Source organism: Nuphar pumila, chromosome 4 (genome assembly GCF_984573655.1).
Source record: "Nuphar pumila chromosome 4, dmNupPumi1.hap1.1, whole genome shotgun sequence".
Classification (NCBI taxonomy): domain Eukaryota; kingdom Viridiplantae; phylum Streptophyta; class Magnoliopsida; order Nymphaeales; family Nymphaeaceae; genus Nuphar; species Nuphar pumila.
Window position 1 is genome coordinate 11,986,457 of NC_143252.1, and position 14,093 is coordinate 12,000,549.

Here is a 14,093-nt window from a genome sequence, read left to right on the forward strand (position 1 = left end):
GCCAGCTCAGCACTTTTACATGAAAGTTGCACGAAACAAACCAGACTTAATTGGAGGCAGATCAGGTCATGCTGAACATGAGCGTTTTAGCTCATGCTGACATCGTGGCCGTCCGATTTGCATTTTAAAAAGCTCAAAAGTCAACAAAACCACGTGGTATTCATCCAAAATGCAAACAGACGGCCACGATGTCAGCATGAGCAAAAACGCTCATGTTCAGCATAACCTGATCTGCTTCCGACTTAATTTGAGAGAGAGAGAGTGAGATCATTGTGTAGGCTGAGATAGTGTTGGTTTGCTGTCATTTTATAAACCCTCTTTTATGAAAAGAGGGTGGCCAAAGACATCGTACAACACAATGCATTGCATTCGGGCAGGGCAGGAAAAGGGAGTGCATGTGAACCCCACAACCTTTATACGGACGCCTTGGTGGCCTGCACCTAGGGGGGTCGGGTTTGGTTCGGATCTAGGTGAAACCAGACTTAGATCAGATTTTTGGGTATGGTATTAGGTTCGGACCTGGGTTTAATCAGGTCTACTATAAGAAAAATCATACCCGGACCGAGTGGCGTAGCTAGGATTCATGTGAGGGAGGGGGGGGGGGGGGGGCAAACAGGGGTGTAGCAAAAAAACAAATTTGGTGTGACAGTCGGGGGGTTTGGGGGCAGTGCCCCCGAATTTTTTTTTGAGATAAAATAAAAAATGGTTACAATTATTAATAAAAATCTATTTCATATGGACAAATCAAACTATTTGCTGCAGTCAGGGCTGGGCTAAAAAAATGGATAAAAATCTATTTCATATGGAATCAGGGTTGGGCTAGGACTGGGCTTTTAAAAATAAAAATAAAAATCTAACTGTTTCGGCAGCCCAGTCCTGCCCCCTCCCGCTCCGCCTCTGCCGGGACCCAATAAGAACTACATGAACCAGATCCAGATCATACTCGATAAAATAATAATTTTTATCATTTTTACATTGAAAATTTATGGGTTGTGCCCGAGTCTAGTATAAAATTTCACAAACTATACCCGCGTCCATGTATGAATCGGACCTTCCGGTCCGGACCCAAGTCTTAATCAGGTCTTCTTATTTGTCGTTGTACCTGGACACTAAAGGATTTGCTCCAGGTAAACTCGAACTGCTGACACCCCTACCAGCACCTCCATGACTGCCTGCTCAGGCCCTCGGTGATACATCCTTTTTCTCTTTTTTATTAAAAAAATTTAATTATCTCATATTATTTCATAGTGTTTTCTGTTTTTTGTTATGCTAAGAGAAAAAAAATTCTGTCATCCCTGGCTAGAGGTGGGCACCGGTGCCTGGGCCTGGGCCAGTATATTTGCCCCTGGCCTGCTCGGCCCGGCCCGGCCCGGCCCGAAGCAGGCCAACACCGGCGGCTTAGAACAGCCCGTTATTATATATATAACATATTATATAATGCATTATATATATCATAATATATATTATAATACATTATATATATAACATAATATATAATATAATAGGCCCAGCCCACATGGGCTATAACGGGCAGGCCATATACTAGGGTTTTCCCAACGGGCCTGCCCAAACTGGGCCTTTGACTCGGCCCGATGCCCACCCCTATCCATGACACATCTTCACATATCGGGTTGGTAAAACGCTTGAGGTCTTCCTTGCTTGCTAGGACGTACACTGACCTTGTGGCAAGGGACACAATCTGTGAGTTTCCAGTATCATGGTTGTGCTACGTCAGGGACAAACCACAGTTGCTCTAGCCAGGAAGGCGGAGCCCTTGTGGGTTCATATTATTGCATAGCACAGTTTTGAAAGGCTGGTCTATTAAGGCACTTCCATGCTGTAGAACAGGTAAAAGGAAACATGCCTTGGTTAACCTGACGAAGCATTTATTCCTACTTAACGAGCTTATATAAACCGAGCTGAGTCAAACAACTATGTTATGAGTTTGAACGAGCACTTTATAAACTGAACATATGAGCAGCTCAGCTTTTTTTTGCATAAAAAAAACTGGGGTCAGGTAGAGACCCCTATCAGTTATACAACAGTACCATTGGGATTTGAACTTTCAACGTCTCAACACAAGGTGACGTGCACTAACTGTCCCTACCCAGAGGGTGTTGAGTGTGCACTCCCACCCCCCCCCCCCCACCACACACACATTGTAGCTACAGTGCATGTTTCGGGTCTCCACTAAGCTTAGTAAGGTGTACGAGAAAGCCGTGCACTACTGTACATCAGCCTGACGTACGGCCGGCGGTGTACAACTCTCCCATACAGTGAGGACTCAGGAACATGCACTGTAGCTACAGTGTATGTTCGTGGGGAAAACATATAACCTGCCGCGTCCCCCCCTAAGACTAACGAGGCGAAGAGACTTGGGAAACTTAAGTGGATCTAACCAACCTTGCATGCCCTGGACAAGTCAATTAACCACACCTACCAACCTGATCTCTTTTTGAGGATCAAGAGTCCACCTCGAACAGACACCATAGCCTGTGATTTATTCACCTCGGTCGAGACGTATTAGCCTCTGAAAGAAAAATACCCCTACATGTACGTGTACACGTACATTAGGGGTACTGAGCTTTCTCTTTTCTACAGAATATACATGATCTCTCTCTCTCTCTCTCTCTGCGTTTCAAGCTGGTTCTTATCTCACAATTTTTTTCAATCCTTTGATAATGATTGGAATAAAGCTCCCTATCTTAAGAATATATGTCCCTCAAGTTGAGGAGGCGATGACCGAATCAGCTTACGCAAATGCATCAAGCATAAAGGCAAAACTATACACAGAATCTTGGAACGAAAGAGAAAGGAATTTCATCTAATGTTGGCCTAGTTGCAACCAATGACAAGGAATTCACGTGGTGAGGTATACTGGATGCCCATATAACTCATAAGTACAACCACTGCAGCAGGGGGAGTGTGGCTTTCTATGGATGAAAGGGAATTTAGCAATCCCCACCGAAGTTGGAGACACAGAAATTCAAACCATCACTAAAGGTAGAGAGGACACAGATAGATATACAGATAAGATACTGCTGCAGAGATGAGATAAGGCGGTGAACAAGAACAAATGCATCACTGGATTTAATTGACCATGAATCACAGTGGGCTCTCGTGAATCCTGCACATGAGATGTTGCAGGTCCTTTTCATTCCTGAAAGTTATGGGGTTGATTCCTCTTTCTTTCCTTTGCATAGTGCCAGTTTCAGTTGCCTGCCCGCACGGACGATTTGTACATGCATGTGCTACATGCCTTTCTTGGAGGCACAAGTCTCACACATGAACATAACTTTTTAAAAGATTCTGACCAGCAACCGAGTAGAAAATGCTAAAGATACAACAGTAGCAAAGAAGAGAGAGAGAGAGACCCATCACTTTCATTACTTTTTCTCTTTCACTGGGATTAGTTGTATTGCTGTTATTCAAATGATGAAGTACCAAGCTGACAACTCACCTTGACATATGGAGTTTTCTCCAGTTTGACTTGATATCTTGTAAATAAAAGTGATTCAATGCTATTGGAGTGTCTAATAATGCAAGAGATCAACTGCTGCTTCTGAGCATTCCAAAATTCATGAGTATATGCAAGCGATCCACTGTTGTATAAAAAGCTATAAAAATCAAGGTGATTGATATGACCTCAAAAATCAACGTACAGGACCACAAAATCAGTGGACCTACTTTGGAAACCTGCAACTTGTTAACGCACAAGCAAGAAATGTTGATTTGACGAACTTTTCAGCACACTAGAAAGTGCAAGGTAAAAGATAATGAAAGAACATGACATGATTACATTGACCAAAGAAAAATATTCAAAAAAGGCCCTTTTTTGTTTTCTGCAAATCCAGGGAGCACATTGAGTGCTCAACTAACTAATGTTGAATCTTAGTAGCATATATAAAAAAAGTTCATATTTTCACTATAATTTTACCCAATAGAAAATCACGTTAGCATATGTTCATAACTAATAACAAAACTTGTTAGAACAAGATTGGTAATTATAGGCAATTAGGTAAATTTGATATGCACAAAATGTCTGGTAGAAATGAGGCATCGCACGTAGACATGATAATTAACTATGACTTGTTTTATCTAGTATGATCATGTTCACAAGTAGATGCCCTTGATTTCTGAATTTGGACCTCTTATTAGCGAATATTTCATTTTTATAGGCTAGGCATCGAGCACTCTCAAATTCATTACTGATAACACCACAAACTGTGGAACTAGTACAAAAATGATGAAGGCATAACATCCTGATAAAGGCCATTACTAACATCTTAGTTTGATCATGGTCAAGGTACATGTTTTTTCTTTTTCTTTTTTAGAGAGAGAGAGAGTATAGTTATTAGTTAAGGTACATGTTGGACAAATCCTTGGGACATAAATAATCATCATCTGCATGTGTTTGATGAAATATTATAGCTGGCTCACATCAAAAAATGCATTACCACATCATCAGCTGCTTATGGTATTGTCATTACTCATTACTCACATTAGGACTTAGATTAGGTTGAATGACGCCAATAGGCTATATTTTGTGAGTTTTCAACATCCAGCAAAATATACAATGGGAAGAATGTCGAGAAGATGAATGCCTTGCATAATGACTATGAGCTATACTAATGGATCTTCGTACCGTATGCAATAGAAAAATATCCGAGCGAAAATAAACCACAGTTGACAGATGGCTGCTAATAGCAGGCACTAGTTAGCTTTCCATATTATCAAGTATTGGAGCACACAGCCACAAACCTGCAGTAATTACGTTTGATATTGTCACTATTAGCTTGTTACTCTGAGGAAGCCTTTATGTGTCGATACATTTAAAACAAATCCATCGCAGAGTGTGCAATAAAATAATGACAGAACACAATTGACAGTTGGCTGTTAAGTTGTAATATATATATATAAAACAAACCTGCAGTAATTACCTTTGAAATTATCACTATTAGCTTGTTACTCTGAGGAAGCCTTTATGAGTCGATACATTTAAAACAAATCCATCAAAGAGTGTGCAATAAAAGAATGACAGAGAACATAATTGACAGTTGGCTGTTAAGTTGTAATATAAGTATATATATTTAACTATATATATCTATATAAATATGTATATATATATATTATATTGATGGAATAGGTAATACCCATTAGAGATATTTTAGTCATTTCACTGTTATGTAATAGGTCGCGCCTATTATGGCCACATTTGTCCTTTGATATTTTTTCCTGTTTTAGATTTTTCATTTTTGTTAAGGGCATTTTGAACAAATTCTATAGAGAGTTGTTGGGAGCTCCCCATCGGCTCTATAAGCCCTCAATGGTGTATATAAAGGGGAGTTTCTCCCTTGTTGGGTTTGTAATGAAATATGAAAAACACAAGTAGGTGCCTCTTATGGGCTTACAAACACACAACAGTCCGCACAATCAGTGACTACTTATGGGTCAATACAATAACACAAGCACAATGCCATTAATGGACAAGAAACAACATAAAAATATAGAATTTATTGAGCATAAAATGCTTGAGAAAAACCATAATACAAATGGGGGAGAGATCTTTATTTACACATTAAGAAGATCAAAGAGCCATTGGGAGCACCCCCTACTCCTTTTGTGGTTTACCCCCCTCCGATCTCTCCTCCAGCTTCGACGATCGAGATTCCATCCGCAGTAGCCTCTACGTCGGTGATTGTTCACGACGAATGTAGTCCATCTCTCTCTCTCTCTCTCTCTCAGCTATGAGCCTTCAGGTCGCAGAATCGTAGCTGCAGTCTGGCAGCCTGCTCTCTCTCTGTCTCTTTAATTTTGCATTTTTTGTTTTCTTCCTCATAAATTCGAAGAGGAAAGAACCAAAGAATGTAATTTTGACTTTCGAGTTGCGACATTTCATTGGTTTGTTGAACAGGTACACATTTCCAACTCTCTCTCTCTCTAGCTGACCGCAGGCTCGTAGCTGCAGCCTGGGGGGCTGCTCTGTCTCTCTCAATTGATGCTAGTTCGGAGGTGCTGCCTCCTTTTTTCTCCAATTTTCCTTCACGACTCACGTTGTTATGCACTACATTGTGCACACCCTGCTACATGTTATGCACAGCACACCCTACTTCACGACTCACTTTGAATTTCAAAGGGATTTTCATTGATTCTTTAATAGAAAGACTTGAAAAACTTGAAAAGTTAAAAAATTTAGAACTTGAACTGCAAAATCACATTAACTACTTTAACATAAAAACTTGAAAACTTTCAAGGGGATTTTCATTGATTCTTCTCTGCAATGGCACCTATCACCTATGGCCACATATAGGGTTGATTCAAGTTTTTCCCTGTGTGTGCATGTGTATGTATGAAATTATAACTATGAAAGGCCAATGGCATGATTTTTTAATGGTTTTGTTCTCTTGATGATTGCTTACTTGGTTGTTTATTATAATACAAATTTTAGATTTAAAATTTTTTTTTTTTGCTTATTATTGATGCTCATGAAAGTATTCAATGTATCATTATATCAGTCAGATGTATATAATAGGAGGTAGGAAAATGTGTTTCATTTTTCTATTTTTCAAAAAATGAAGAGGAAGCAAGAAAAACCTAATGACCCTGCTTGAGAGTTTGGAAAACCTTTAGATAAAGTACATTTGGCCTGTAAGAAAGGAGATGTTGAAGGTTGCCCAAATGTTTCTCCAAAGACTAAGAAAGCTGTGTAATATCCTTGATAGATTTCAAGCAATGAAAAGGCAAAATCAAGTTGTTGATAATGAAGTTGGTTATCTTGGACTGAAAGATGATTATAAATCATATTCAATGAATTAGTCAAAGAAAAATAAATACTTATAGGATCTTCTCAAGGTCAAGAATCTTTGAAAAAAGAAATGCAACTCAAGAGTTAAAGAACAATATAGAAAAGTTTGTGACAAGAAAAGAAGGATTTTCATCTATGAGATAAATTTCAATAAGGTTTGTGATAGATTCCAAGTCAAGGGAGAAAATATGCACGGCTATATGCATATTTTTTATCGTTGTTATATGCATATTTTTTATCGTTGTATAATACCATTTAATGTTGCAAATTCACCATATTTTCAAAGGATGATAGATGTGATTGGGCATTATGGTGAGGGAATTAAGCCACCTTCGCGAAAAGAAGTAGCTGATAGATATTTGCAAAAGAAGAGGATTAATTCATGACAATTTGCAATTATATCGGGATTCTTGGAAGGAGAATGGGTGTGTCATTATGTGCGATGGTTGGAAAGATGGGAAACAAAGGACGCTTATAAATTTCTTGGTTTATTGTCCACAAGGTGTGTATTTTATAAAATATATTGATGCTTCTGATATTGTTAAGAATGTTGCTAATCTTTATAAGATTATTGATAAAATTGTCATTGAGGTTGAAGAGAATGTAATGCAAGTGTTTAATGACAATGCATCCAACTATATGGTTGTAGAAAAAAAGATAGAGAAAGATAGGGGCATTTGTTTTGGATGTCATATGTTGCTCATTGTATTGATCTCATGATGGAAGATATTGGAAAAATGCTGTGTAATGAAATGTGTAGAAAAGAAAAAAAGAATTACAAAATTCATTTACAATCATACTCTTCTTTTAAATATAATGAGATCAAAGTTTACTAATGAGGGTGAGATTGTAAGACCAATTGAAATTGGATTTGCTACAAATTTTTTATTGCTTGATAGTTTGTTGAAGCACATCTTAGAAAATGTTTGTTTCTGATAACTGAAGTGCATGTAAAAAGCTAATGAAGATGAGAGTAAAGAAGCATTGTATTAAGTGATTCATTTAGGAAAATAGGTCAACATATTGTGAAAACTGTGGAACCACTTGTAAGAGGTCTTCAAATAGTGATGATAATCCTACTATGGACTATTTATATTAAGCAATACGTCGAGCAAAATTGACAATAAAAAAAGTTCATTGTGGGGTTAAAAGCAAGTATCAATCATTTTAGAATATAATTGATAAGATGTGAAAAAACACTTATCATTCAACCAATCCATGCAGATGCTTATTTCTTGAATCCCGAGTACCAATATGATTCAAAAACTTGAGGCAAAACAAATCTTTTTAGTTGTTTATTTTTCTTATGTTGAATTTGATTGGTATCAATTAAAATAATGGATCTAATGTTTCTCTGCTTCTAATTTATGTTGGATTAATTGGAGGTGCAACGTGCAATCAATAAATGCATTCATGTTTTAGAACGAGATCCTGATAAACAAATTAGTGCATCTTTTCATGTACTTATAACTATATTTTAAAGATAAACATTAGTATGACAAATTGATAAATTACTATCATATTTTAAGATGTGGATTATTATCTTATTTTACTTAATTTTTTCTTAGAAAAGTTTGTGAATGCACTTGATAACTTTGCAGACCCAAACGCTATTGGCACATGAAAAAGGCTTAAATCTGATCATTTATTTACAATTTAAGGATGTAAATGTTATTCTTATTAATCTTAAGTTCTCACTATCTCATATAATCATATTAATGGTTTTAATATCTTCATATAGCTTCGTGATGGCAAATGTATGAAATAGGTTTTAAGGAATTAAGAAGAATAGTAATTTGCATTCTTAGTCAAGCATGTGCATCATTTGGTTGTGAGCATAACTGGAGCATATTTTATCAAATTCTTAAAAGCGGCACAATAGGCTCCAACAAAAATTTTAAACGATCTTGTTCATGTTCATTACAATCTTCGTCTAAGAGCGAAGCAACTTAGAAAAGACTCCAGCTTTGATCCCATATCATTAGACAACATTTTTCTATAAAGTCCACTAGATGAATGGGTGATGCAAGATGAAGGTGAGCTGGATAATGATGAGGTACATTTATTCATTTAAAACTTAAATGACTAATATGATATTCTACAATGTTAGTATTACAATTTGCATTTTAATAAACCCTTTTGGTTTTCTTATACTGCCCATTATTTCTTACAATTGTTCATAGGACTTTCTTGAGAATTTACAAGGGGAGAGTCTTGCAGTTGTTGATAAAAACATTGGAACTAGAACTTTGAATACATCAATGGATGTCTCTACTAGTATTGGATCTTTTTCAGCACTTTCTGAAGAAAAAGATATAGAAAATTAATTAGGCGACATGAATGAAATATTTCAAATAATGACACATTTTGATGATGATGATGCGTTTGGCAGAGATGGTGGTGGAGAATGGATTATTTTTCATTTAGGTATCAAATGAGAATTAAGCAAGGTGCATGGCGCGTTATTGATAGGTATTTGGTCTAATCGTTGGGTTCCTAGTATGGATTGGTAATCTTCTAAACATTGATCTTCAAACTCAGGCAATGTTGCATCTAGAGTATGCTCATATAAAGATAGAGTATGCACAAAATTTTAAGTTGCATTATTCTATTAAGGTGGTTATCAAAAAAAGTTGATGTTTTTTTCAAGAATTTTTTCTCACTTCAATTCAAAATTTCAAATAGATTAGAGCATATATAGATTTAGACATGGTCTGGAAAAACTTTTTCCCAAATCCAAGTTCAATCAGTTTCATACTCTTGTTGGGTGTGAATTTGCAAGCAAATTAACCTATCAGGTTAAGGGGGTGGAATGAGATAGTCAGATGGTTAGGTTGCACTATCATAGCCAAGGGGTCTCGACTTTCAATCCTACAAGGATTATCCACCAACTTGCCTATCAAAAAATAACTATTAGGTTAGGATCTCACTGGTTTCATGAATCTTTATGGGAAACTACCAAATTGGCAATCTTTTTCTTTTCTTTTCTCATCATGAACGAAACAAACATCAAATCATTACGATGGAAAAGTGCTATGCTGGCATAAGTGTGGCTCAGTTTTTCCTACCACCTACCATTTTTTATATCCTTTCATTCCCCTTTTATGAAAGTATTTTCATGAAAAGGCTTAACTGTCAAGATTCTTTTAGAAACCCTTGCCTCTTCTCGTGAAATGCCTTTCCCAAACAGGCCTAGTGATTCAAGTTTGTTCGTGGCATTATCAATTCATGTTTGAAAACAACATGCCTAGCCCACTCATTGCACAAATAGGATTTTAGAAAGTTGATGATAGAGACTCAATCATATCCTATCCAGATTTTACTAGCGTGATCTAAATAACTTTGTTAGCTCAAACTAAATCTTATATTGAATGATCCATAATAATCTAATCCAAGACAATGACCTAGAAACAATGAGAGCCCAATCTATTTGGATTTCGATATAAAACCAAATCTAATATAAACAAGGTTTGGATATTTGAGCTTGATGACGTAAAACAAACAAAGAAAATTGGATTGTGTCCACTTCCATATGAGAAGCTAAATCATTAGAATTGATTTACAAAACATGATTGTATTGTATAAATAATTTGACACATTTTTCTAAAAACCCTATAATTTTTGTTATTCTCCCGATGTATAAAATCGCAAATACCCAATCTCGTTAGGACTCTTTGACCCTTCACAATTGTGAGTTGATGGGTTATTGCAATAAAATTGTATCACTCATTGGCTAGTGCAGACTCTCACTTAAATCTAGAATCACACGTTTTCTTATGTGGACCTCACAAACTTGCATAAATTTATTTGCGAAAATTCGATGATACTGAAACAAATAAAATCATAAATATCCTACTTATTCACATATACTTCATGAATTTGCATAAGTATATGTGTAAACTTTTGGTACGACTAAAACTACTAAAATCGCAAATATCTCACTTATTTATATATACTTCACGAATTTGTATAAATATTGTGTGAACCTTCGGTTAGACTGAAACCTCCACTTTAGTATAAATATCCTACTCATTCGCATATACTTCATGAACTCACATAAACATATGTGCAAACCTCCACTTTAGTTTAACTAAACATCGTAACATCGCAAATATCGTACTTAAATATTTGCAAATTTATGATATATATGTAATATTTTTCTTTTTTTGCAGAGTTCGTGAATCATATATAAACCCATTGTCAGCACCCTCATAGCTATTTTTACATAAACTAGGTTTTTTTGCAGTCCCCAACCTGGTTTCTTTCGGTGACTATTTTCAGCAACTATTTATAGGTGGCACTTCATCACAACTAAACCAATGATGATGTTTTTTTTTCTGGTAAGCACATCTTTAACGACTGAATCAAACAATGTTCTTTGATCAGTGGTCCCCAACTTGCTTAACTTCGGTTTTTGTTTATTTATATATTGTGTAGCTTGTATTATAAGCATGATTAGAGAATATTGTTTGATTATGAGTCTTACTCATCCTCGCAAATAGTTTGTTTGCTTTTTGCAATGCTTTTTCAATATGCCTTGTCTTGTTATTATAAGAATTTTTGAATTTTTTTAATACAATATAGCCTGTGCAAATTATGAATTGGGTCATCCTGATAATTTGCAAGCACAACTTAGTGTGCACAAGTGGATAGAGAGGGAGCCACATCCAAAGCAAAAAATATGGGTGTCCAATATTTTTTTACAAAAAATGCATCATTGATAAACACACAAAGTTGCGCTCAAACAATAAGCAGCAAAAACAACAACTACAAATTTTAAAGTGGCTCATATCTAATGTAGCATGTGCAGAAAAGATTGGTCAGTTTGTAGGCACATTCTTGTCTCCTATCTTGAAAGCATCTAAGGACGGGGAGAGTGACCCATTGGCTTAAACTAAGGTTGTTGCTAATCTCAATGCCCGGATAGATGAAGCTGGAGATGCAGCCACCTACAGTGGAAGTTTGCAAATCCTAAGACTAAGGTTAATATGGAACCTCTTCAGGAGTCAACAATTGATGTCATATAAAAGAAAGTACAAGATTTGAGAAAGATGTCGTAACAGAGAAGAATGTTTGGTACTCATGGATGTGTATTTTGTTTATTTGTTATTTTATAATCATTGTTAATTTTATATGCAATCACTGATTAAATTGTCATATATATATATATATATATATATATATATATATATATATATATATATATATATATATATATATATATATATATATATATGCATTCAATCATTTATTAGTTTAATGTTGCCACTATCTATGGATGCAATTGATTAGTTTATCATGTATGTGTGAAACATATAAATATATATATATTTGTATGTGTGTGTGTAATTCAATTATTATTTTGACTGATTCTAGAAAAAATAATTTTGATCACAGGATCTGCAGTCAATTGATTTAGAAGAGCTAATATCCTGCATGCATCGGTTCTACTAGAACCAAGCACACCATTGGTTTGTAACAATAATGGAGAAAGCGAAGGAGTTATTAGATGAGATGCATTTTTGCAAATTCTTGAATATCCTACCATAAAAAATCAGTCGCCCTCTCTTAGAGGTCGTTGTGCAGTTTTGAAATTCAGCAACCAACACAGTCTAGTTCAGAGATCTTGAGATGACCATCACGTTGGAGGACATGATACGAATCATCAGAGTGAAGTATCATGGGGAGCCGGTGAGTGGATAGAAGTGGGGAGATTTCAAGCACTTGTGTGATCTTTACTTGCAAGCAAAGAATGATGTGTTTGAAGGAGAAAAGATCAAGTTTGTATGGCTTAGGATCTACTTTAACACTAGTAAGGTGAGGAGAATAAAGGTGAAGCTACTGTGTCTTGGAGGGAAGGGTGGTAGTAGGGTGAACAAGGTGGTGACAATATTTTTCCTCTACTTCTTTGGCTCATGCTTATTCATCGACACTGGTGAAAAGTTGGTTTATGCATTATACATTAAACTGTTGCAAGACCTAAATCACGTTTATCAATATACATGAGGAGCAGTCTCACTTGCATACCTTTATACAAGTTTGAGTAGTACGAAGAGTGGCAGAAAAAATATTGTCGAAATATTGGTGTTGTTAGAGGTATTTATTTTTTTATTATACCTAAACTTTTGATTTATGCTTATACATAATTTAACATTTTACTATACTTGCATACCATGCATTAATCATAAAGTTTTGATTTATAGATACATATTGTGTATTAATCCTTGCGGGTTTGGATATAAAAGTACATATCCATTGCAAGGCCCCAGATGCGTGACTTTGTTCATGAATTTTTGTGTGCCGCAATATGGAGTCGGTCATGCAATGAAGAGGGCGAAGAGGGTCATAATCAAATATTGGTGGGTTCTCACATGAGACGTGATAAATGCACTGCATCACTTCACAAGCTGACCATAGCAGACGTAAGTATTGTTGTTGATATTTCTTATATTTTTGTTATAAATGTATGTATATAGGCCAAACTATGAAAGAAATGTAAGTGTATCACTTTCACTTGCCATTATTTGTCTCATGCCATCATTGTCTTCGTCCTCTTCTATCGACAAGGTGTACTCATAATCATTGATATCATCTTATTCTTCACTGTCAACATGAACACTACTACCACTAATTGACCATTCGATTATACAAATTAAATCAAAATTCATTATATCTATCGCTTCATTTGCTTTCATGTATGCAATATTACTGTATTTCCAACATTCAAGATTAACCATCAAAATATCACATTCATTATCATGCTTATATGTTAACCATAAATTATATCAAAATTTCAACTTAGACTTAGCTTTGTCGTATGCCCAAGAAGACTGCATGTCATTCAAATTATTACGATGAAGATTATTGATACTGGTTTGCCCACATGGTTTCACATATTTTGCAATAATCCTTTAATCATATGTACAACATCAATATCGTTCACTATTAGGGATAGTTGAATGACCATCAAAGGACTCAACTCGATAGATGGTGCCTAAAATAGATGCACATTCTCTATTTTATCTTTAGCTTTATGAACAACTAAGTAAATGTCACTACTAAATAACATTGATTTCACATCATCATCGTTCAACACACTCATCCATATATGTTAGATATCTAGGTTTAGAGAAAATTTGTATCGGAGGATCATTGACTCTTCCACATATCTTGTTTTACGAGACATCAAAGCCATAAATTTCATATAACTACTATTTTTTAGACAATTATAGATCACCAAGTAGGGTAATTAGTGTTACGGTAATGGATAACCTTTTTACAGTCCATC